Here is a 27151-nt window from a genome sequence, read left to right on the forward strand (position 1 = left end):
ACGTTTCTGTGGTTTACTGCTAAACTTAAACATTTATAAAATCAGATACTGATAATGAAATTTTATATATATATATATATATGTGTAATATATGTTTTTTTTTCTCCTAGAAAACTACTTAACACGACTAAGTATGTAAATAACGTGGTACATAAGAATGAATTTGAGATTATAACAGTAACAGATAAGTGTTATGTTTAAAATATTCTATAACTGCCAATCATTTACTGTTTTAATGAATAACAGAAAAATTAGACACTTTCAAAAATAATAATGCGTGGGAGAATTTGAAAGATAGAATGAAAAATTAAAATATTATGACATATCTCTAAAATAATCACAAATAATGAATTGACAGCAGTATATTTGTGTATCATTTATGTAGTAGTAAATTAATCCATTAAAGACAATTTAGTATATAACCAACCTACTGGATATCTACTAGTGGTAAAGTTTAACTGAAATTTATCTTGTTATAATTTAAAAAAAGAATAAAAAAATATATATATATATATCTTTAAAAGTGAGCTGAGTATAAAATTATTTTATAAATTTTAAATAAATAAAAAATTGGATTTCTGATGATATGACTATTAGGATAGGATGTAATCATATAATAGCAGTATAAAAACGCTGATGTGGACATCACATGACTTCCTTATGCGCCTATTAAATTACATATACACATTTTTTGATATGAGAAATACATAAAATTTTATTTCATTAACTTCTGATTTTTTCATTTTTTTTTTTGTATTGTTATTATTGAATTATTATTTATCATAAAAAAATTTTTACAATCAGTGGTTAATAATTACTAATGACAATATATTTAAAATATTAGAAATGAAAAGTTAAAAAAAAAAAGATGAAGTCCGATTCAAATCAATGTGTCTTCCCCTGGTAAAATCCAAATATTTCATTAATTAAAATTTTATTTGGCTATAACTCTGGAGCCAATGAAAATAAGTACCACTTATGATATATTGTTGAAAAGATCTCAATGAGGGCTTATTCCTGCAGTTACGATAGTAAAAAAATTGTTTGGATTTCAAAAGGGGAGGTGCACAACTAGATGTTACAACAGTCCTAAATCCAAAATTTCAACAAACGCCTAATTGTTTTTGAGTTATGCTAGTACATAAGTACATACAGACATCATGCTGAAACTAGTCAAAATGGATTCAGAATTAATTAAAATGGATATTTCCATTGAAATCTGAAAACCGAAATTTTTCGCGATTATAACACTTTTTTAACTTCATACAAGGAAGTAAAAATGAGATGATTGCAAGAAATCTAAATAATTAAATTTTGAAAATAGTGGTTAATTGCTAGCAAAAATTACTTTATGGTACAAAAGGAGCCAAAAAGATTGGAACTTTAACTTTGCTACGTATCTGCTGCTATCTGTTTATTGGTGAAAATTATCTATGATAATTAATTCTGACAATAAGTTTAGTTAAATAATTATATTTAGAATTTATATTTTATTTTATTTATTTATATTGAGTAAAAATTTTCCATTGCACTTTATTACAGTGAAGAGTCACATATTCCTCCTGAAAATGGGATAATTACTTTCAAAAATAACAAGCATCCAATGCAAGGATTACTAGAGGAAGTGAGGAGTGAACTGGCTTCCAATTGCCTTCTTCATTGAGCTAAATATGAAATGCATATCAAACTCACTGAAATCCTATAACCGTTGCCTTCATTCTATTCATCATCTGACTGGCTGTACAGTGAACATAATTATTCTCAGAGAAAGTAACCATGACTTTTTGTGTCTTGTACCTCAGGTGGCTTACATGCATCACAGCTATAAGAAAGAATGACATTAACACATGAGTTAAATACATACAGTAAAATAATTTGCTTCGGAAGACCTTTTAGTACCACTGTTTTTTTTTTTCTAGAGCACACAACAAAGTATCATCATTAGCACCCAGACACAATATTTTGTTTTAAATAAATAAATATTAAAAATTAAAATAAAAACTAAAACTCTGTATAATATAAAAACATAGCATAGATGAAAAACACCAATGATGTATGTTTTTTTCTGTCTTTTTGCCTGGTTTGATGCAGCTCTCCAAAATTCTCTACCTAATGTCAGTCATTTCATTTCGGTATATCCCCTACATCCTACATCCCTAACAATTTGTTTTACATATTCCAAATGTTGCCTGCCTGCACAATTTTTCCCATCTACCTGACTCTCCAATATCAAACCGATTATTCCAGGATACCTTAATATGTGGCCTGTAAGTCTGTCTCTTCTTTAAACTATATTTTTCCAAATGCTTCTTTCTCCATCAGTTTGCTGCAACACCCCTTCATTTGTCAATCTATCCACCCATCTGATTTTTAACATTCTCTTATAGCACCACATTTTTAAATGCTTCTAATCTTTTCTTCTCAGATATTCCGATTGTCCAAGTTTTACTTCCACAAAAGCTACACTCCAAACATATACTTTCAAAAATGTTTTTCTGATGTTTAAATTAATTTTTTGTAAGCAAATTATATTTCTGACTGAAAGCTTTTTTTGCCTGTGCTATTCAATATTTTATATTGCACCTGCTTTGACCATCTTTAGTAATTCTATTTCTCCAAATTATGTTATATGCTAAAAGCAAAATAAAACTAATGAAATATTACATTAATAATCTAAATAAAAACAATAAAATTATCATATGCTCCTACGTCAACTTGCAAAAATAGCTGAAATATACTGTGGTAAAAATCATATATTTGAATACAAATGGGCCTTAAGTAATCATAAAACATTTGATAACATTGTCTCATTGTTTCCTAAGTTATTTTGGAAGTTAGCCCCTAGTTTAAACTTATTACACAGTGCTGCATAACTGACACAATTCACAAGGATGTGGTGTATAGGTAGTTAGTTGACAGTTGCAGCAAACACAAATGGGTGCATCGGTCTGAGTTGTGAGATATCCATGAGTAAGTCTAGTGTACCCTATTTGCAAATGGCAAATAACTTCCTCTCGACAGTTATTTCTGCATGAGGAGCTCCATGGTTTATTATCAAATTTTCTGATCATCTTAAATTTCTAACCTTTTTGTAATAATCTTCAACTTTTCAAACATAAACGTAAATATCAAACATTTTTAGGTGGATATTTTAATTAATGAAATAGGAATATGATTTTATTCCAAGTATATTCAACTGAAAATATTTAGTGTCATAAAGCAAGCTTTGTCATTCATTTGGAATGCTCTGGATTTGAATACAGATCACAATTAAATTTCTCCACATTCTAAAAATTCATCTTTATCCTCATGGTGTAATGTACAAGAAAGTGTAGTTTCTGTAAATACGTAGTCATTAGGGAACCCTCATTACAAAAAAAAATACTTGTATTTAAATAGCATTTAAATTTCACAAGGAAATTTAATAATTTAACTTAAACTTTATTTTTAATACTGAAAAATTGATACCATTATGATGACGCTAAATTAAATACAAAAAAATCAAAACTGAAAAAACTTTTTTTTCTAATATCAATTTGTCTGGTATGTTCCTTGTACTTTAATTCATTTCACTTTAACTATTTTAAATTAGATCTCATTTTTAAAAACATGCATACAAATTAAATGGAGAAACTGAGTAGTTAAATACATACAACCAACCTGCAATCTTATGTGTGTGTATATATATATATATATATATAGAAGACTCCAACCACCAAACTGCAATGAAACAATGTTATTCATGTATACAAAATATTTTAAAGAACCTTTTCATTAGGTGTTTAAACCTTTCCTTCTGGAAACTTTCATTCACATGTATCTGAATAACAAATTGTAATTGTAGTAATATAATTACTACAAATATGTATGTACTAGTAGATAATATATTGCATAATATTACAAAAATTAAGAAATAAAAAATATGTAACATTAATAAACCAGCAATAAATTAAACAACAGTCATTAAAAATTTTCAAATTTTCATGAAGGAAGTTATTGCATCACTAAAAAAAAAATCATTCAACAAACAAGATTTTTTTTTTAAATTAATAAAAAACAAACAAAAATTATATTTAATACTGTACTGGACAGAATGGATGTACATCCATCTGCAGGTACGGGTAAAGTAATGTATTCAGGGTTTACAAAATAGAAACAACTGTTGAAGATCACCTCATAGTAACACAAAAAATTTTATAAAAACAACTATAATATAATGTTATATACAGGAAATAAAAACAATTACCTCAGTACATCTGAACAACATAAAATTTATAAACAATAATTTTGAAAAACATGTTACCAAAGTAAACACAACATAAACTGAATATATTATTTGGCTATATTCTTGAAGCATTTAAAAACTTAAGACACAATCATTAACAATAAGAGACCAGTGTCATTAACAACATAGTTATCAGTAAATTCTCTGATAAGCTCTAAAAAGTTTTTTTCTGGAAGAAAAATGTCAGTATTATTTGAAACAGAGTTGATAATAATTTTTAAAATGATTTCTGCCGCTAAGTTGAACCAATGTATATAATGCATTGTTTTACTGTCAAAAGGGTTATTAATTTGCTGTTTTATTTTATTTGTTCCAATATTTTTTATGGATTTGCTGCAAGCAAAGTATTTAATTACAAGAGATACTAGTTAAGAATTTCTTTCTCTGATAATAATGATAATGTCTGTAGTCTTATAGATTTGAATATCAGCAACATTTTAGAGGGCTTAACATATTGATATGCAGCTATACATTTGTCATGGAGAAGAAGGCAACAAGTAGCCACTTTAATTTTTGTTTCCCAAGAAAACCAGGTATAGAATTATTCTTGAAAATGCTGCATCATTTTCATGACTGACTTATGGACTCATATCAGATCACCAACATCCATTATGGTTGGAAGGCACTTAATATTCAAACTATGTACAAAAAGTTTTATCTTTTTTTGTTCAATGAAACATGATAAGATTAGATTTAAGGAAAAATTATAGTTAAATTTTCATATTGCAATATGAAAAGGTGCAATTTGTATAGGTGTATTATTATAAATAACATCAGGATTAAAAACTCTACACAAACTCCTCTTTATATTAACTTCATTGATCAATAGAAATAATAATAATAAAAAATATATATATATGAAAAAATATCAGAAGTTATTAATGAAATAAAATTATATGTATTTCTTATTTAAAAAAAAATGTGTATATGAAATTTAATAGGCATAAAGTAATTCGTGCGATGTCCACATCAGATTTTTTACATATTGCTTTATTCATCTCATCTTCCTTATAAATTATAATTAAATTATAAATAGATATATGTAGGTGGGTACATGCACTTCTGAAATTGTTATAATAAAAAAAAGATGTTGAATAAAACTAATTCTGGTTCTACACTAAATCTTAGACAGAATTTTTAAATGCATTATATAATTTTATGATGTATGACTGGTGAAAAAGTTAAATGCTTGCTTTTTCCATCAACAGATCATGAACTTAACTGTGCAAGGTTGACACAGCCAAAATTATATCATAATCAATTAATCACTTCTCCAACCATCAGTCATAATTATAATTGACAACTTATCCTGGCATATCAAAACTAGGATGAAATTCAGCCATATGTTCAAAGTCATTTTATAAAACATATTCAGCTACATGTATTTCCAACTAAATAAAACTGTTTTTTTAAAAAATCCTTTGGATTATCATACACTGATTAAAATTAACAAAAATTAATAAATTCAAGGTCATAAAGAATAGAATTAGGATTGAGTATAACTAAATTAATAAAGGATTATTAGCTGAAAGACAGTACATAATTATAAGACTGCAAAAGCTATCAAAAGGAAGAATTATATACAATAATACATAAAGTACGACAAGTAACTAAAAATCAGTTTTAAAAAAAGAAAAAAATATGCCTAAACTAAAAAAAATAAACCTAAAAAACAAAAAAAAATATTGTTCAGTATGGAGTAGAGTAACCACTTAAATGCAAATGAGTTTAAAAGTAGAAAATGATGTAAGTTAATAAATATTAACGAGGTGAACAGGGAAATTATTTATAGCCTGTTTGAAATCAGTAGCTATGTACTGAATAATATTTTCAAGGAAAAGCAATGGATGTTATAAAAGATAACATTAAAAATATTATTATAATCCTGATCAAGCTATTATAGTTAGATAAGACAAAACTGCATTAATGAAATGGTATAAATGTTGCTTAAAAATGAGAATAAGTGGATAGAGGATTTCAAAAATGAGATATTAATAGGTTTTTTGAATCAGTAATTAAAAGTTACAACACAATTCATAATTTTCTTAATAATATTAATAATTACTTCATATATTATGTATAAATTTCCAAGTAAATTTAATTTACGTAAGAATTCTTAACAAATGTAAAAATAATCAGAAGAGTCTGACATAAATTAATCAGTATTTTATCCTTGTTAATAAGCAACATGAATTAAGAAAAGAAAAATCTCAAGGCATTGCTCCCTCTTTGATGTGGAAAGTAACTAAAGATTTTCTCGATGAAAATTAAATAGTAAAAATAATGATTTCACAGCACTTGATATGTATGAAGAATTTCCGTTATGGAAATGATGATTGATGGTGGAGAAGTGAGGTAAAACATCAACATCCTAAGCTATTGTTATTAAACTGCTTCCCGTAGATCATCAGAGTTAAACAACATTAGTAGGTACAGTTTTGTTGCATGAGTTTGGCCTATATATATATATTTATATATATATATATAAAAAATGTTTTTTAAATTTATTTGTTATGTTTAATAATAAGTGCTGATATAACAAGAGGTATTTAGAATGTTTAAATTGATTAAAACTCCACATATTTTCAAAATATACCACAAAGAATTGGCTATTTTAATTGAAGAAATAATGAATGACATGACTGATTGGTAACAATCAATTTAAAAAAAAATTTCTCAAAATTTTTTTTAGTCAATATCAATAAATTAAAAGATGTTGCTTAATATAAATATAACAATTTGTTACAAAAATAAATTTTAATTGCTTTGTGTTGTTCTATTTTAGTTAAGTGTGACAATTTATCATTTTATTCTCAATCTTGCATCAATATTTTTATTTTCAAGTGAGAAAGACAGGCCAGTTATAGATGATAGACATCAATCATATCCTATCTAAATTATTTATTCTTTATTTACTATAACAGTATCATACTCTCTCTGTATTAAACCTCTCACTGGTTGTTTTGCAACATTCAGTAATATTACTCAAAATTTTTACAGAATTTTTTACAATTTGAATACACACTTATTTTTAAATCTTTGTGGACATATTTGTAACAATCTAAAATTGGACTGAAAATTTTATTTTATATCAAAACTGGACAATTTTCTTTTATAAACATCCCATAATATATGTCCATCTCTTCAACTAAATCTAGATATTTGTTTATATGGATTTCATTTTAAAATTTGTAAAAATTTCAAAGAATTACTCTTATTGGAAGTGGAGAAAATTTGCAATCATTATTCAAAATCTTTTTATCTTTCTTCACCCTTTTCATGGTCAAATTTTGAAAAATCTAGAAATTGATTTTTAGATCTTGTTTTACAGTTACAGAGACAATAGCCATATATATTATTTTATACTATATATATATATATATATATATATATATATATATGTGTGTGTGTGTGTGTGTGTGTGTGTGTGTGTGTGTGTGTGTGTGTGCTTGTGAAACTGTGTAAGCTATGTATTGATAGCAAATACTTTGAGTTTCAAAGTTGATTTTCTCTATTGGTTTTTTCTCTATCCCTTTCAGAATTACAGTTTTTCAATTAGTCATTTTACAACTTAAAATGTATAAATAAATTTTTACCACTGAAAATTAATTATGCAGAAATGACTGGAACACCTTTTGGCATTTTCTTGATTATTTTCAATTCTAGAGCAAATTAATTTAATAAAATTTAAACCCTATACAACTAATTCTACTTACAGCTAAACAACCTTTAGAAAATTGAAACGAGGGCTTTATCCCTTCTGTTGTAAAATGGTTCATAGCCATTTTCATATTTGCAATTTATTAAAAAGTTCATAGGAAAAAATTTAAGTCCACATAATTTTTAATCCTGACCTGAGGTATCTCTGCTGCTTTTTTAGTGAAAAATATTTTTTGGTCATTTTCTCATTATTCTATATTCTGTCAAAAATCTCAAAGGAAAGAAGAATAAAGGCAAATTTTTTAATATTTTTTATCTACCACATTTTTTTTGTTTTATACAAGGAAGTAGGTACTCTCTTTTTGTTGATGAAATACTGTTTTTTATGTTGCATTGTAAAAACATTATTTTATATCAAAATCTTTGGTAAAATTAATTTATTAACTATTTAAAACAAAAAAGTTTTTAAGTTTTCGTATTGTTCATGAAGGATCTTTTATCAAACAATATATGAGCATAAATTTGTGGGTATATATACCTTATAAATGTGGTTTTAATTAAGCATCCTTGGTTGTTTCTTGGATTACTTGGAACACAGATCTAGTAGCATCATTACATACTGAAAAATGATACTCATCCATCTTACCTTTACTATCAAAAAATGCAGGTATTGTGGATAGATTGATCTTAATCTTGAAGGAGAATAGGAAGCCTGACTTTACCTAATAGGTTCTCAACAATTAGTTTTGCTTTTTGTTTCATAAATACTGTTATTCCACTAAACTCCAGTAAAGAAAGCATCTGTTCTTACTTCTACCAGAATATTTCGACATGATAATGCTGGAACCAGAGTAACTGACCCAACTGTCATACATTCAAGGAAGTAGAATGAAGGATAAGTAAAGGGTAGTGAAGACGAAGGGGAAACTAACCCACAAAGAGTTTGTTTCTGATTGTGATATTTACAATCTTGTCTCAGAGCGATGTAGGTATCATGTCCGAGATCTTAATAATAAATAAAAATGTTTCACTCTTAACTCTTTTAATTAGATGAATGTATTTTGTGATTTATCCGAGAAGGTCCTAATGCAGTAGAAAGCACTAAAATAACGAGGCAGGAAGAGAGTAAAAAAGTATAGTTAATTACATGTGTATATTAAATAAATAAATACATATACTTTCATACATACATATAGGATGAATTTTTTATGACTGAACCAGCAATATATGTACACACACATTATATATCTTTATCACGGGCAGAACCAGCTTGTTCTTCTTGTTAATTATTACTCCTAATTTTAAGTATTGAAAAGAGCTGTAATAGCTACTAGCGATAATAAAATCAGTTAATAAATAAAGATCGCATCCATATATGTTAATAAGTTAATAACAGGTTAACTTAAAAACAGGTTAATAACATGTTTATGGCTACCCAGTAGATATAGTGATCAACATATACGCTTCTATTTCAATCTGTGCAGAGGAAAATAAATACTAGGGTATAAATATATGTTAAAATTAAGAGATGTAATAATGCTTTACAGAAAAAATAAGTTTTTTAAATTTTTATTAATAATAAAATATTATATGTATACTGTTTGTAATTTTTTTTTTTTTTTTTTTTTGATAATTCATTAACATATTGTGTTCAATATGTTAATAAAATTTAATTTTATATGAACCATAAATCACCAAAACACAGTAATTAGATAAATTACAAAGTGATAACTCTGTGATAAGTTACATAAATTACCACCAAAACTGTGTTTTGGTGGTTTAGTAATTAGATAAGAAATTACAGTAGTTAGGTAAGTTAACTTATCTAACTACTGTGTTTTAATAGTTTATATTTCATAAAATATTAAATAAATTTCATTAACATACTGACAACTGTGCTAATGAAGATATATCTAATGTAGATGACCATTTATTACAATGCAAACATAGTATTACAGATTACAAAAATAATTTAGAAAATTTGGAAGTTTGTTATAATGATAAAAAAAGAATATACTTGAGGAATATTACATTTATTTGTTTATACATATAAACAAAAATATAAAATGATGAACCACCAAATCAACCATGAATTCAGTCAATCATGAAAGGTCTTTTAAGGAATACTCCACTGGCTGAACCAAGCAACACCAGAGTTCAGAGAAGTCAGCATGCAGGTGCAGTGGGCTGCCACTTAGAAGATAATATGTGGTCAGAAGCATTCAAATGCTCCCAACACTACACACATGGACAAGGAAAATACAAAGTCCAAAATCAAACCAAAGCAAATCACCTACATTTCCACACGCAATGTAAACACACTCATGCACACTGGTAAACTAAAAATAATGACTGGCCTAATGGACCAAGATAAAATTCTCATCTTGGATCAGCAGGAAATAAAAACATCAACAAGGACGCCATAGAATCTCAAGGATATAGGATCTAAAAAGGTATATCTGGGAAAAGAGGGATGAAAAATGTCCAACGGTTTGGAACACGCTTTTGGTCAGCTTCAAAAAACTCCATACAAGAATTAAAGTTACAACCCCAAGAATCTCAACACTAATCACAAAAGCATTTAATAAAATCTACACTATAATAAATGCCCATGCACCCACTAATAATAAAAATAACTATCCAAACAACTGTGAAGAAACACAAAAATTTTGGGATCTACTCGATCTGACTATAAATAACATGCCCAAAAACCATGTTAAAAAAAATTAATTGGAGACTTCAATGCTCAACCAGGAACTGCTACAACATTGGAAAATGGCACGTCCAAGAGAAAACAAACAAAAATGGACAGACACTCATCAATTTCTGCAGAAACCACTTCCTTATCTTGAAATTCACATATTTCAAGAGGAAACCTCAAAACACTCTGACTACACTAAACACCCCGAATGGAAACATTCCAACCACATTAAAAGAGAATAACACCTAGACCATGTCTTCATGGACAAACACCACTACAAGATGGTACAATGTAATTCTCCAAGGAGTAGACACAGGCCCAGATCACTACATTGTCAAAATTAAAATTAAACTTACTACCCAAATAAAGCGACAAAATCATGCCCCGAAAACTAAAAGAAAAATGGACCCTACCCAACTAATCAAGAATGAAAATTACCAAAAAGCAACAGAAAAAATAACAATCTCAATAACCTTACACAAATCACAGAAGAATTAACCCCAATAAAATCCCATAAAAAACATCAATGTAACAGCGAATGTGATGATACAGTGCAGAAAGACATCAACAAACATGGCTATTTCATCAATCCAAAAATCAGAAAGATTATTCCAAAATGTAGTAAAACAAAGAAAAGAAACCATCTGAAACCTAAGAATAAAAAGACACTACCATAAAAACACACTGAAGTCAATAGAAGAAGAATTCAATAAAATACAGTTGAGAGACTACTAGAAAACTTTCAAAAATCAGCTCCAAACATACAAAACCCCAATCCTACCAATAAAGAATCAAAAGGAAAACTGGCCCATAACAATAAAGCCAATTTGTATATATATATATATATATATATACACACACAAATTAATGTCCTATTAGCATTATGACAAAAATGTATTATTACTGATGAATTGGGATTAAGACAATTAATTTTTGTAGTATGAGTTTTAATAAAGATTACAAATATAATATATTAAAATAAAAACATCTACTATACTAATGATTTCAGTTAATTATGAATCCTTAGTACAGGACAAAATGAAGAACTGGATGTTTTACATTCTGAAGCTTCATAACACCTGGAACATGTCAGCAAGTAGTGACTCATTTAATAAAAGAATATGATTGTATGACTACAATGACATCGATGGAACCTACATTAAATGCAGTGAGTGAGTAAACTACAATCAAAATTTAGAAACTAATTATAACAATTTCATTAAAAATATATAATAGGCCTTTTTACTTCATTAAAAAATATTTTAAATCTACTACGAACTAAATTAAATTGGTAATTAAAACATTCAAAATTACTTAAAAACTAATCAAATATATAAAAAAAAAGAATCCTATAGCCTCAATAAGTAAAGGTGCAGATTGAAAGTTAACTACTAACAAATAAAGTAGTACAAAAAATAGATGAAGAAACAACTACCACAAAAGAGTTCATTTAAACATATTTATCTTACCAAAAATATAGTATATCTTGTATAAGAGGATAAATTTATGATAGTGCTCAATAGTTCACCATATTTAAAAGAAAAATTTTGTTATTCAGTGCTGTAAGTTATATCTTGGTGTAGTAGCTGTTATTTTTCTCATAAATGGTGAAAAAAAAATTTTACAAACGATTAAAAATCCAAAATAAAATAAAATGACAATCAATATAAAATCACTATTTGCTATAGAATGGTTTGGCTAATTGGTCCAATGGTTAGCATGCTGCTACTAAGACACCTGGTCTTTGGTTCCATTCCAAGCTGGAGTCAATTATTTTCTTATCTATTATTTCATTCATCTCCTATTTTATTAAAATATAAGTTCAGCTTTTCCAGTACTGTGATAATAGAATAAATTTTTATTAAAAAGAAAACACAGAAGTGTGCAAATCTGTCTGACACAGTTGCTACTTAATAAAATGTAATTTAAATTTTAAACAATTTTCTACCTGCACATAACAAATATCTGGGAAATTATATATGTCTTTATTTATTCTTAATTAGTTTGGCACAGATTCAACAAGAACACAAACATGAAATTTATTTCTTTACCCGAAAACATATCAATATCAGATATACACAATATATAAATATTATACGTGTTATGTATTATTAATTGATTAGATCGATTTTATCATTTTTTAACAATGAAAAATTTTATTTTAAAATTAATAAGAGGAGAGTTATCTGGTGACTGGAGTAAATTATATTTTGTTTTTCTAGAAACTTTTTCATCAATTTGGCCACTATGATATTGTACTAAATATAATTGGAAAACTTGGTTTTCTTGTGGCAAAGTTTCAAGTTGTATATCGACCTTTGTCCAAAGAATCTTGTTACATTTATCATTTTTCACTAACATTAAAGAACTAGAGCCTTCAAACATAAAATAACAACAAAATAATTTTTTTTTTGTAATCAAAAAAACATTTTTGGTATTAGAGGTATTCTTCAGTCAGCTAGAAAGCTTTTCATCCAGCAGCAAGCAAAGTATATCAAACAGTTATCATGTGTAGATATGTTCCTGTGCTACTAAAACTTGATTTTAGTACAAAGAAGTAAACAAAAAGTCAAACAATATAGCTAAAATTCAGAAAAAAATAAAAAATTTCCTCTGTATGGGTTAATCTGAATGCTCTGATAACATCAAAAAAATCTCAAAAGTAAATAATTATTTAAAATTGGTTTATAGGAGTAATTAAGAGGATTGAACTTAATTTACTTTAGCCATTAGGCATATAATGCAGCCATTGATCAGAGAACCCTGGTCACATAAAGAATAAATTGACACTACAGGTCCTGGCATCTTCAGGATAGACTTACCAAAGTCTACATATATTCATGTAAGTCAAAATTGGATCAAAGATAAGACAAAATGGAACATGACAAAGAAAAATTTATTTATGGATGAACAACCTTAAGATGCAACGACCCTATCCACTGGATAACTCAATAAGTATCCTGCTGACAGTCAGGAGATCAGGGAACAATTTGCTTTCCGCAGAAATTAAAGAGCCAAACTAGATCAGAAACAATGCTCCTTAAGAAAACACCTTTCGGATCTTTGGAATTATGTGGAAGTATGCAACTGAACTATAAACTATTCAGTCAGATCCCACATGAGTGTAAAGTTAATTAAACCATAACATTTAAAGTAATAAATATCACTATTCTAATTAATACTTCATGAATTCCTCTACAGATGCGGTATTTCATGTAATGCAACATAACTCTTACATTCGAGTGTACAGACAACAGAAACAAATCTTTAGTAAATTAAGCAAGAAAACCATTACAATAACCTCTGAATAAAGGGTTTGATTATCAACTACACTACTGTAAGTTTAACTATACTTTACACTCTACACTCATGAGATATTAAAGTGACAAATTTCTAGTTTACAGTATTCCATATATTAAGCATTACTAATATATTTTCTTATACTGTATGAAAGCAATACTAATCTCCTCAGTAGCATTCCCGCCTTTCTTTTGATAAATTTTTGGTGTGAATCTTGATTTAGGATTTTTCTTAGAATTTAAAATACATCTTCAACATAAAAAAATAATTGGTCATAGGATTTTAATAATTGAAGAGAATAAATAAATAATCATAATAGCAGTGTTTCACAACTGGAAAAGGAAATTCTTTGACCACTTACTGAATAATCTGTTCTAGTATTGTTTATACTTCAGTAAAAGCTCAGTATAAAGAGAAATTATAGTATTCTTTAAAGGTAATGATGTCCAGTTAAAATCAGCTAGTTGTGTAATGGTTAACATCATGACCTCTAGATTAGGTGGTCTAGGATCCAATTCTAGTACTGGTATTTCTAGAATTTTTCACCAAAATTTTATTCATTATGTTTTAAAATGCATATCCAGTTTCTAAAACTTAAACAAAATGACTTGTAGATGTTAATATCATCTACATTTTCTATATTTGGCAAGCTGATTTAGTTTAGAAATTGCCAAGGATGGAATTCTTTTCATTCTTGGGCAATGCATTGTTATTTACATTAATGAATGACTTGCACGTTATGTCAGATCACTTATAACTCTAAGAAATGCAAAATTAAAAAATTTTTGATTATTACAATCACCCGACTAATATTCTGTCCTCTGAATGTGTAAAAATGAAAAAAAATTATTCTTATTACATTCTGAAAGATATAAGTAAAAAATAAAATTTTGGAAGTTATGGACAATTTATACTTTTGTAACAAAAAACAGTGAGTTCCAATAAAAATATACAAATTTTAAAAATAAACGTTAGAAAAGTAAAAGAAAAACCATATGATTTGTAATTGTAGGACTCCACAGAAAATGTAGTTAATGTACTAAATATAATCTTTAAGTGAATTTAAAAAAATAGGAAGGTTCTCAGTTCGAATCTATATGTATGTACTGTTTTTTCTTCCCCACCCCAGGACCGGATTTCACAACAAAGTACAACGCAGTCCAGGGGTGTCCATCTCCATCTAGTCTAACGAGCTTCGCCGTCTACCGGCAGTACATCCGAGAGGACAGGACGGCTCACCGATCGGATCTTATGTTATCGCCTACCTCTATCCCCATGGGTAGGGTTACCAGGACCGACTATGCCGTTCCTGTTCCCCCACTCTAGGACCTGGGATTCGGTCTTGATGCCTTCTTGCCTCTAACAAAAACACTCAAGAGGGCATCCCCGCCGGGACTACGGTCTTTTCCATTCCCCTCACAAGAGGACAAGAGAGTCTTCATCCCTCATCATTGTCATTCATCTGTGCAAGCACAAACGAATGGCAGCTTACGCTGTACCTCATCCCCTTGTTGCTCCAGCAGCTCTGTCCTTCAGTCGAATGATCCGAATGCAAGTAAGTGGAAAACTTCCACTATCGGGCTGTACAACCCTCCAGCGTGTGGCCCTCCAAACCACAGCCAACACACCTCCGCGAAGCAGGACATTGGACCTGCCGATGACCCTCCTGACCACAATTGAATCACAGTTTGGTGCGGTCGGGACCCGTGCACCCAAATTACATATGCCCCACGCCCAACACCAGAAGCATCGGTCCCTAGAGTCACGCAAGCGGACCCGACAATGCACCCAGCCTACCTTCACCCGCCGGGAATCAACTGCTTGGCCACCTTATGCGTCGTAATGACAGTAGCGTTCTGCGTGCTACCAAACGCCGGAAGGAGTGAAGACACCCGAAAATCAGCGTCAGGTCCAACCACCCGCCTCACAGACACCAACATCTCAGCCTCAGTCACCGTCCTCAAGGTCGTGAATATAGACTACAGTTCGTTGGCCCTCCTTCGACTGCAGGCTCACCTGTAATCCCGCCGTACTACCACGAATGGCAGTCTTCAGTGCCGCAGCCCTGTTGCCACCTCGCACACGTATGCGCAGTTCGCCCCCACCGCCCCACCGTAAAGACAGAGTATCACTTCCTGATTTTCCATGGACTGCTTTAACTGCTTTACGAGGTCAGCGTACGACCGATCAGCAGACCGAACAACAACCGTAGCACTTTCATTTTCGGCCGGTATGGAACGCCGGGAGGGGGAACCACAACACGCCCTTCAGCAGGAGCTTGCTTCTCCACCACCCTGACGCCAGATCCTTCCCGGCGAAACAAGATCATCCTTTTGAGGTATTTCCCAAGCCGACCAGGCGGAAGAAAGAAGATCGGCTCTACCGACCCACATCCAATGCTCTTCCGCACCCAAGATTTCGTAAGTGTCAGTTCCACCCCAGCTGCAACATCATAGAAAACGGTAAAACGCCGTGGTGAAACCACGCAACCTCTCCACGGCCAAGAAAACGGGAAACAAAAACGAACAAAAAGAAACGCAAAAACACTACAAAAAACAACAAATCGCGACCGTGGTATAGGACCTTCAGCAAACACGTCCGCACGCAAACGAATCATCTAACTCACCCCTCCTAATCTCAATATGTACATATTAATTTGTTTCTTTAGAACTATGGTTAATAATTTTTGTTCTTAGATGTGAACCGATTTAGACTCAATGATTGTAAACTTTTTTTGTGATAGATCAATATTTCTACTGAAATAAAGTAAAAAAAAAAATTAATAAAAAACAAGCTAACTGATAATATTATTAAATTTCTACTTATATGTCAGTGTTAAACGAAATCACAAATTTCAGCGATGTAATCAAAAGCCATAAAATTATTACTCGTAATTTTGCCGCCTTATACAAAAATCGAAATCTAAAGAAGAATTTAAAAAGATTGCTTTGTTGTAGATTTGGAACCGTTTAAAACATTTTTAAAAAATGTATTTTTATTTTTAAGAGTAAGATAGTTCAACAAAAATCGCTGTGCGTATGAAATAAAGGCTGTTCGCGGGTAACGTAAAAGCGAAAAAAAGAAATTAAACAAAAATGAAAAAAAGGAACGCTCTATTGAGAGCAGAGTTAAGATAACATAGAATGCGGAAATATATAGAGTATCCGGGCTAAAAGTATTCAAAAGTAACGGTCTGTATTTAGAAAACCAGTGGTCGTAATCTCTTAAACGTAGGCTCAGTCGACAGGAAATATCTCCAAGATTTGCTGTCTCTATTATCAAGGTCAGTGGAATACGCATGCGCAAGCAAACTGACTAGTAATGCAACTGAAGTCAATAATAGTAGTCAGTTGAGATGTGTACCCCACAACGGAAGGTGAAGTGCGTGCTTTGGTTAGCGAAATTTCAATCGGTTACGCGTGTTCAACGGTGTGCACGAACTGAATTTAAGAATATCGATCCTCCTACATCCAAGACTATTCGTCAGTGGGGTACGACTTATAAAGAGACTGGAAGCTAGGTTTCACAAACTGTTGATCATCAAAAAGTTTCAGTTAGTGACGAGTCTGAGGGATCGTGTACGGTACACGATTCATTCACTGCCAGTCTTGGAAAGTCAATTAGACGGGCTAGTTACAAATTTCAAATTCCTCGTTCCAATTGTTCACGAAACTGTTCATAAGCGGCTCCGTTTGCGAGCGTACAAGTTACAAATCCTTCATCACATTAAACCAAATTATCGCCGTCTACGATATCAGTTTGCTGCAGAGGTAATGCACCGTATCGAAAAAATTCAAATTAACTTGATACATTGTTATTTAGCGATGAGGTAACCTTTCATACGAGCGAGAAAGGTAACATAGTTATCGAATTTGTGGTACTGAAAACCCCTATACAGTACTGAAAACCCCTAATCAAAAATGAAAGGGACACACCGAAAGTCAGTCTGGTTAGGACTGAACAATAATGGTGTCATTGGTTTTTTTTCCATGGAGCTCCCTGTGACAGGACAAGCCTTGTGAGCCCTGTGACAAGCCCTATGACACACCTTGACAAGCTTTATAACTTTGCTGTTCCTCAGATTCTTGCAGGCTTTAATTTAGTCCAGCAAGATGGTGCTCCAACACAATTTCATCGAGACGTTACCAAGTTCTTGAACAAGACTTTCCCCCGATGCTGAATCGGACGAAGAGGTCCGATTCAGCATACAGATACCAATTCAGCTCCAGTTGTAGGTGGCGGTGCCACATACAACTCCAGGTATCACTCCTTTGGACATTTGAACTTGGAAATTTGTTAAAAGTTGTGTGTACCAAAAAATGTTCTTCGAGATTTGGAAAATTTAAAGAATTGTTGAAGCTATTGGTATAATAACGCTGTATGCTTCTTAACATCTGGCAAAAGTTAGGTTATTATCGTCTAGACATAGTTAGATTATCGTCTGAACATCTGTACAGCTATAAAAAGTACACACATTGAACTTGACTCACCTACATAAAAACGTTGTGGGTAGCTATTTTTATTTAAAAAAAAAAGAAGTTATTAAATTATATAAACTGGTTTTCATAACATAAACTGTTACTTTTGGATAACTTTGGGCCAGATACCTTTATCAAAATTTTTCCGTGTATTATTTTAAATATACAAACGAGAAAGTAATGGAACATTAGGATATAACGAGTTGAGTAATATTATTTGCAGGAGTACTTTTAATTAGTACTATCCGATTGAACCAATACTAGATTTTTTAACTTCATAATAGTTTCTCAAAATAGACATCCTATTATCAACAACAAATAAAAAAAGCTGATTTCTGTAAATGATGGCTAATAAAATCAAAACTTATGATTGTGAGAGCAATTTTGGAACAGTTGTCTACTTTTAGCTACTTAGGATCGATTTTTGATTGTGACAAAAACGAAATTAAAATTCAATCAAATGATGATGATCTCATTGCTGATGAACAGTAGTGAAGCTTTGCTCTGCGGAAAAGAGAAAAATAGCATCTGATCTGCAGAAATGCGCTTTATGAGTTGAAGGTTCTTCAAGTTTAAATAAAATTTCAGAATGGATTACAGAATGCAGTAGAAAAAACGTACGTCACTTCGGAGATTTCCTTTAGAAGCCATGAGAAACGCTAGGTGCCAGAGATATTGATAAGCCGAGAAGAAGATTGATTTAGTGATATTCTGTGAGGTGTAATTAGAACAGGAACTGGTTACATCCCTTAAATACTAAGATCACAAAGAAGATATTTTTCTATGGGCAGAAGAAGATTTTGTTTTATAAGAAGATAATTTTTCAATTTAATTTTCTTGAATTTTCACATGAAAATATTCTCGAATATGATGAGAATGACATCAAGCTATTAATCATTGTTGTATAATAATCCAATCCTACGCAATGATTACGACATAAAAATGAGATAATCCTGAAATTGTCAATTTAAATATTTTTTCCTTAAAAAGTCATTCGCTTATATGGAAAAACTTACTTACAATGTGATCACCAGAGAAAGTTAACAGCAAAATAAAAAAAGAATCATTGATGACGTTTCACTTGATCTCAAAGGTGCACAACCATAAAAAGAGTAAATACAATCAAATTAATTTGAGAACCTCCTATTTTAATGACATCAGATAAAAAAAGAGATAAAAGATTACAAAATAACGCACTGAAAACATTTACATTTAATAGACAATTATTACGGGTGATTAAATATAATAACTACAAAATAATCCAAAATACAATTTCCGATGTTGTGGGACGAAAATTATTGTAAAGTATGTAAAAACCCAAAGCCTGATCAGGTACGGTTTTTCAAACCGTACCTGATTTTATAAACTTTAAAAGATTCTAATTTTAATGAGCATTAACTAATCTAGATTATAACTTAGCCTGTGTCCTATGTGTTACGCTAGGTACCACCACCACCATCATCTAATGTTCTGCCTGTCGGCAGGCTCCTTATGCCACAGCTGGTCTCTATCCATTTTTGTCCCAAGCCTTTTCCTTCGATCCATTGTAGTTTCCAACTTCAGCTCATCTATTAAATTCATTATTCTTCTTCCTCGCTCCTTTCTCCTTCACTGACACTTGCGATGCAGTTGGCAAGATTTACTTCCTCTAACCACATGTTCTAACCGGTTTCCTTTTTTTTATACACTTCCAGCATACGTGCTCTTTCTTCTTTAATGTTTTATTACTTCGTCATTCCTCACTTTATCAGTTCATCTTACTTTCTTCAACCTTCTACATATCTACATCTCAAAAGCCTCAATCCAATTTCTTTTCCTCTTTAGTCATCGTCCCTGATTCACTTCCATACAAAAGGACGCTTCTTTCGTAACATATGGCTAACCTCTTCCTTAACTAGTCCAGGGTTTTATTACGTACTAATTCCCTCTTCTTACTGAAGGCTTTCTTTGACATCGCTGTCCTTTCTTTTATTTCCATTGCGTTTTTCAAATCGTCTGTTCCCGTAGTCCCCAAATATTTGAATTTTTTTACTTTTTGTATTCTTCTTCCCCTTAGCCTTACCGTTAAATCTTCTTTGTTGTTTACTTCCATTATTTTAATTTTTTCTGTATTTATAAATCATTCTATATTCCATCATTCCTTCCTCCAGAGCTGTTTACTGGATCGCGTGAATGCCAACAGCTAAAATTGCAATATCATCAGCAAACCTTATGAACTTTATTACAGGGACATACTGATTAAAGAATATTACATGAGATTCATTATTTTTTAAGTCATAAAAACTAGAGCTAAGTACTAGACAATCAAATCCTTATTGGATTATATATACACTTGGTTTTCTTAAAAATAAAATAATTCATTACAAATCATAGAATTAATCAATTGTTCATGTATTATTATCAATTATTCATTAATAAATCGTAGAAGGTATTCTTTGTCTTTCTTCTGGAAAAATCTGGTTTCAAATCTTAGTCCGGGGTGGCATTTAATTACGATACATAATTCTTTTCTTACTAAAAAAAGAAATTTAGATAGCTTTAACTGGAGTAATCGTGTAGTTATCAAAAAAAGAATAAATAAACAGTTTATTAAAAATAATTGCAATTTGGGATTTTATATATAGCCGATTTTTGTTAATTTTTAAAGTAATAGTGATATAAGTATTTTTTTATATCATTTTAATTATTAGAACAAATAAAAATTGTTTTCTGTATTAATTGTTTTTACAGATAAATCAAATATTCATAATTCAAATTTATGTAGAATTAATGACAAATTTACATACATTTTTTACATCCTTGTACGAAGTAAAAGAAGTATTGTGACCGCGAAAAATTTCGGTTTTCAAATTTCAACGGAAATATCCATTTTGATTAGTTCGGCGTCTGTACATGTACGTATGTATGTATCTCGCATAACTCAAAAACAATTAGCCGTAGAATTTTGAAATTTTGAATTTAGAACTGTTGTTAACATCTAGTTAAGCACCTTTCATTTTTATTGCAATTGACTGAACCAAAAGCGTCCAAAAAAGGCCAAAATCCAAACTTTTTTTGGATTTTTTCTTAACTGCAGTAATCAGCCTTCATTGAGAGCTTTTCAATATAAGTGATACTTATTTTAATTGGTTCCAGAGTTGTAGCCAAATAAGATTTTAATTAATGAAATATTTGAATCTTACAAGAGGAAGGTACATCGGTTCAAATACGACTTCATATTTTTTTTTTTTAATTTAATTTAAATATATTGATTTATTAATAATTACTAACCTCTGATTGTAAAAGAATGTGTTTATGTAATTTAATAGGCATACAAGGAAGTTATGCGGTGTCCACATCAGTTTTTTTTACAAAAAGTAATAGAAGTAAAGAAATAAGTAAAATTAAAAATAATAATTAAGCAATTTAAGAGTTTTTGTATTTTCTGTCGTTAATTTTTATCAATATTTGAACAGTTTCTTATTTAAAAACCGTTTTAAAAATAAATACTTTCATTCATATTTTAAATTTGTACATTAAGAATACATAATTACGTGGAAAGATAACATAATTATGTACAGACATGTGTGTATAAAACCCAGAAATTAGTACATTTTTAAAACGTAATTTTGTATATGGATAATATTTTTAGTACAATACAGTATTCTCATGTACAGTACTGTTCTGTTACATTTATTGTTATAATAGTGGTAAATACACTTGAAAGCAACAGCACAAATCGTAACGGTCTATTCGTAATATAAGAGATTGCTGTGGGGGAGGCGAGAGGAACTGACGAGATCATGCAGAATGAGAGTACTACAACTGTTATATAGACGGTGCCGTGTATCGTATCCGGGTCGATCTAAGGAAATAGACGGAACGAGCGGACTGATGTGGAACAACCCACACCGGTGAAGTTTCAAGTAGTATGAGAAGACATTTCTATATTTAAACTGTTGCAACTTTAAACCGGTTTATGTTAAATTATTACCGTTAAATATATATTTCAAGTTGTAATTATTTTAAAAAAAACAAAAATTACTTTCTTCTATCAAAAAATTAAAAATATTTCTTACAAAAAAAAAGAAAAAATAATAAAATGCAACAGGAAGAACCCAAAGAGATTACGATCTTTATGAATAATTTGTGGAATCAAATAACGAAATATATTATCGAAATATTACAATGTACCTAACTAAATACAGCCTTTTTCTTAATTTAATAAATGTTATATTTTTATCGTTTTGCTTCCTGGCGACAGAGGATTCAGATGAATTGTTAATGCGCCAGATACCGATATATGATACTATAAGAGGGACCAATACATAATAAGCCAGTAGTTTAATATTACTGGAGTTCACCGTTCCAATAATCCAGGACTGATTTTTGCTACATATCAATTCTTGTTAAAAATAACCAACATTTCAATTACAATCGATAATTATTTAAGTATTAATCAGAATAAATTGAAAAAAAATGTAAAACCAGGTATCGCGTTGCTGATATGTTAACAGCCAATTTTTATAGCCCAAAAGAATTTATTAAGTTTTATCTCTAAAAGAAATATGACAAACTTACCCCACCTTCACGATAACGTCAGCCGTTCTTTTATTTCTTATTACAATGCCGGTTACGCTTCTTATCGAGGAAGATGACATAAATTAATAAACAGGTAAAATAAATGCCATACCCTTATCGGGAAACGAATCTGAGACCAGTTAATCTAGAAACCAGGATTGCGTTTTATTTTCATTTTACTAGCAACAAATAAATGCAGTACCCCTAATACGGTCATCTACGTTAAGAAAAATTATTTATGCCGTTGCTAAATAATTATTTAATAAATTTATTAACAACATAAAATCCTTTAAAAATTTCTTTCAAATAACAAAATTCCACAAAAGATTTCGAAGCCCTATATTTTAAGTGAAAAACTACTTACGAGCCACAAAATCCCTTTTTATTGTTTGAAAGAATAGCTTTGTTCGGTTTAGAAATTGTAGAACAAAAGTTTAAGGGACCCTTTAAAACTACTTTTTTCTGTAAACGTTGTAATCTATTAAACTGCAACCCTCCCTCAAATGATCCAATGAGATGAGGATGGGGAGTAGTATGACATGTAAATGAGGTGCAGTCTTATGCAGACTTAGGCCGAATATTCCTGAGATGTGTGGTTAATTGAACCCTAACTACCAGAATAAACAGGTATCCACAGACTAGTATTCAAATCCATATTAAAGTAACTACTTTCACAAGGCAGTATTTTATTTATTAAAATTTATTTTTTTTATATTTCATATAGCTTTACAAAAATGCTTTTAGTGACATTGAAATATGAACATTGTTATGAAAAATACAAACCTGTAATAAATTTAAATCGCGGAAATTATATACAAAATTACAGAAAAAGAAAGTCACATTTTGTTTTTCACAAGTTACTGTACTCAACAATATTAATTCTTATGAGCAAATTATTTACTACGGCTTTTAAAAAAAAAAATTGTGTATAATACCAATTTCTAATTAAAAAATCCCTTTCGGCACGCCGGAAGGCGGAGGTAGATTTCACCGGTGCTAAGTAGGCAATAAAAAAGATTTTCACCTTAAAGTTAAGAAAAACTTCAAATTTACTCAATACGACAATGGTTGCACGTGAAAAAAGTTTCACATGTTTAGCATACCACAAGCCCCATCTTCTTACAATTCCAGCAATATTTTGGTCATCTCTTGCCGTAACGGTTGGTCATATCAAAAATTGTTTCAGGAAAAAGTTTAGAGGACTAATAATCACTTTAAACTGATTCGATACTTTGCCTATTAAGGGAGGTACTTTGCCTTAAGGGATTTTTTTTATCTTCGAAATCCCATTTTTCCCACCCCCCCTGGACTAATGGTTGATGATGTCAAAAACCCTTACTTAGATAAGTTTTAGGCACTTATCCAAAAAATAGTAGGAACTTTAAACGAATTCGATATTTTACTTAATAAGAAAGTTAAAGGTATATTTTGTGTTTACGAAAATGCTTCCCCAGTTCCACCACCATGGTCCGATTTTGTCCATTAACAAACTTGACCGAGATTTTGGATCGTTATATTTTATGTAACAATTTGAAAGTGATTGGCACAAAATTAGGGAAGTTATCGTGTCCACAAGAAAATGAAATCTTATATATATATATATATATATATATATATAAACTTTTTAGCTGACGGTAGTTTTGGGGTCCGGGGAAATGTTAAACGCGAAGATATGTCGAAATTTTCCGAAATTCAAATCATGGTGCCCATTACAATAGGTAGCTTTCTTATGAAATCTACCTAAAATGGCTCTCTTTCTCTCGCAAGCGCACTCCCCCGCACACACACACACAATAACAATAATAATGCTGTAATAAAAATTACATAAATAAAATGACTTAAAAAATTTGCAAACTAAAAAATAATAGTTTTCAATTATTATTTAAATGTCGACATTATTTAAAAAAAAAAAAAAAAAAAAATTACTGCGGTTTTTATTTTAATGTTAAAATATGTATAATCTAGAAAAAAAAACCACTGTATTCACTCAAGAAACGCAAACAGCAATAAAATTACTTTTTAAAAAAAAATTTGGTTCTTTCTAACGCATTATTATAAATTTTAACTTTTCTTATAAAATTTATTGAATTTTCACGCAAAACACTTTGAATATTACAATAACATAATTACGCTATAATAATAAATACTAAGAAGTGATTTAAAAAAATATATTTTTAAATAAGCTTTGTAGACTATTTTATTTTTATTTTAAAAATTTCCTTATTAAATTAAATAGATGGACTACTGGACTACCGGAGAAGCAAAACAGAGAAAAGGAATGATGGAATCAATATATTTAATAAAGAATAAATCTTAAAAATACCTCATAAAAAAGGTGGTATCGATTATCTGCTTTCTTTTTTTCTTAGGCGGCTAAAAAAAAAACTTTTATTTTCAACTGTACAATTTGTGAAAGATATTTTTGTGAACCCAGAATAATAGTTTGAATTACAGCAATGTGATGAAAATATAAAGTATACCGATGGAATAATATAATCGATAAACGAAATTATTAAAATACTATCTTTATTTGTTTCACATTAAAAATAAACTTTGCAAGAATTACATTAAATAATTTTAAAAAAATCCTGCAAATTATGTAATTAATTTTGTCAATTCGATTATTTAAGGTCTATCCCCTCAATCATTTTTGAAGTCAAGATGATCTTTTTATTTAATTAGAAAAATAATTTTTTTCAACACAGACCACTGGAGTGGGATGGGCAAAAAAAAATTACAGTCGTTTGAAGGCCTATTGATGTAGAAAATATAACTTCAAAAACTCCATTTAATTCCTTTTTTGTAGCATATACGAGTATGCATATACGAGTATACATACACACACACACACACACACACACACATATATATAGATATATATAGGTAGATAGATAGACAGTCATTAATGGGGAAGAGGAATGAATAATAAAAATGTTTGTTAATTTGTGATCTTGATTAAAAAAAATCTACAACTTTTGTAAGAAAATTTTTTTGCTAAAGTGTCCTAGTAAAGGTTACAAATTCTATTTCCGCCAAAATACCTCTCTTTTCCAATTTTCAAAAACCTTTAATACATTCTTTCTCCTTAAAGATAATACCTTTTTACAAAGTTTGAAGAAAATCGATCAAGGGGATCCAGAAGTATAAGACCAAACATAGGCCAACATACATAGTACCGTACACCAAATGTTCAACCATCTGACAAAAAAAAATTTTTGTACTTGGGAAGATAAGATAAGATAAGATAAATAATATTTTTCACAAATTATTTACAATTAATTAAATTCTTTTTTGTTAAATTTTTTTTAATGTGTCCTTAAGGCTTAAAACTTAAAAAAAAAAACAATTTTTTTAGATTTTCTTTCTATCGATCTCTATACTTTCCTGTTACAGCTATAACTGCTATAGCAGTATATATCGCTATAGTCGGAAAAGTAAAAATTTAACTACTAATCATTTTGCAGGTAAATATTTCAATTAGAGAGAGACAGAGGGAACTTTTCGGATAGAAAGAGGTAAAGAAAAAAAGAGACAAGAGAACTGATAAAAATATTACTATGAGTTGTTAAAGAAAAAGAAAAAGAAATGAGTAAAGGTAGAAAGTAGAAGGAGAATATTTACATTTGTTTTGCATAACAAAAATTCATGTATGCTAATTACTATGTTCTACATTGTGATTTTTCGAAGAAAAGTAATAAATAAATAAATAAAAGTATCTAACAACCTTAATGAAGATATTGAATTAAAAAACTAAAAGCATGCTGAACACGAAAACAGATTTAAAAAAAATATTATCGGATAACAGAAAAAAAATTATACAAAAAGCCATAAGTTAAAGCCAAAATAAAAAATGAAGAACCTTTCTTTTCATTAACTTCAACAAAAATCTTTTTATCTATTTTTTTCTATTACGATTTTCGTTTTAAGGAAAACTCAAAATAAGAATTATCGAATAGATTACCTTTTATTTAAATTTTGAAAATTAAAATACCGATGCCGACCTCCACGGCTGAGCTGGTCTCAGGATTTAGGCCGTAGGTAGCGTCTCGATATTTCGTGCGGAGGTCCCAGGTTTGAATCCCGATCAGGCATGGCAACTTTTCATATGTTACCAATTTCCACCGGGCTAATGACCAAAGCTGTTACTGCCTCCTCCTTCATAACAAA

The 27151-nt window shown here is 30.0% G+C and overlaps 1 protein-coding gene across 5 annotated transcripts in view; it reads right to left on the reverse strand.

Moving 5' to 3' along the window:
* LOC142325497 (uncharacterized) overlaps positions 1-27151 on the reverse strand; it is a 384074-nt gene that overhangs the window by 94044 nt on the left and 262879 nt on the right. Inside the window, exon 6 of one of the 5 annotated variants that reach the window (XM_075367340.1) lies at positions 26946-27139. The exons of the other annotated variants lie outside the window; for them this stretch is intronic. The gene's annotated coding sequence lies outside the window, so the exon portion shown is untranslated. The remainder of the gene's footprint in view (positions 1-26945; positions 27140-27151) is intronic. 5 annotated transcript variants of the gene reach the window in all.

The sequence above is a fragment of the Lycorma delicatula genome, chromosome 5 (genome assembly GCF_047948215.1).
Source record: "Lycorma delicatula isolate Av1 chromosome 5, ASM4794821v1, whole genome shotgun sequence".
NCBI lineage: Eukaryota > Metazoa > Arthropoda > Insecta > Hemiptera > Fulgoridae > Lycorma > Lycorma delicatula.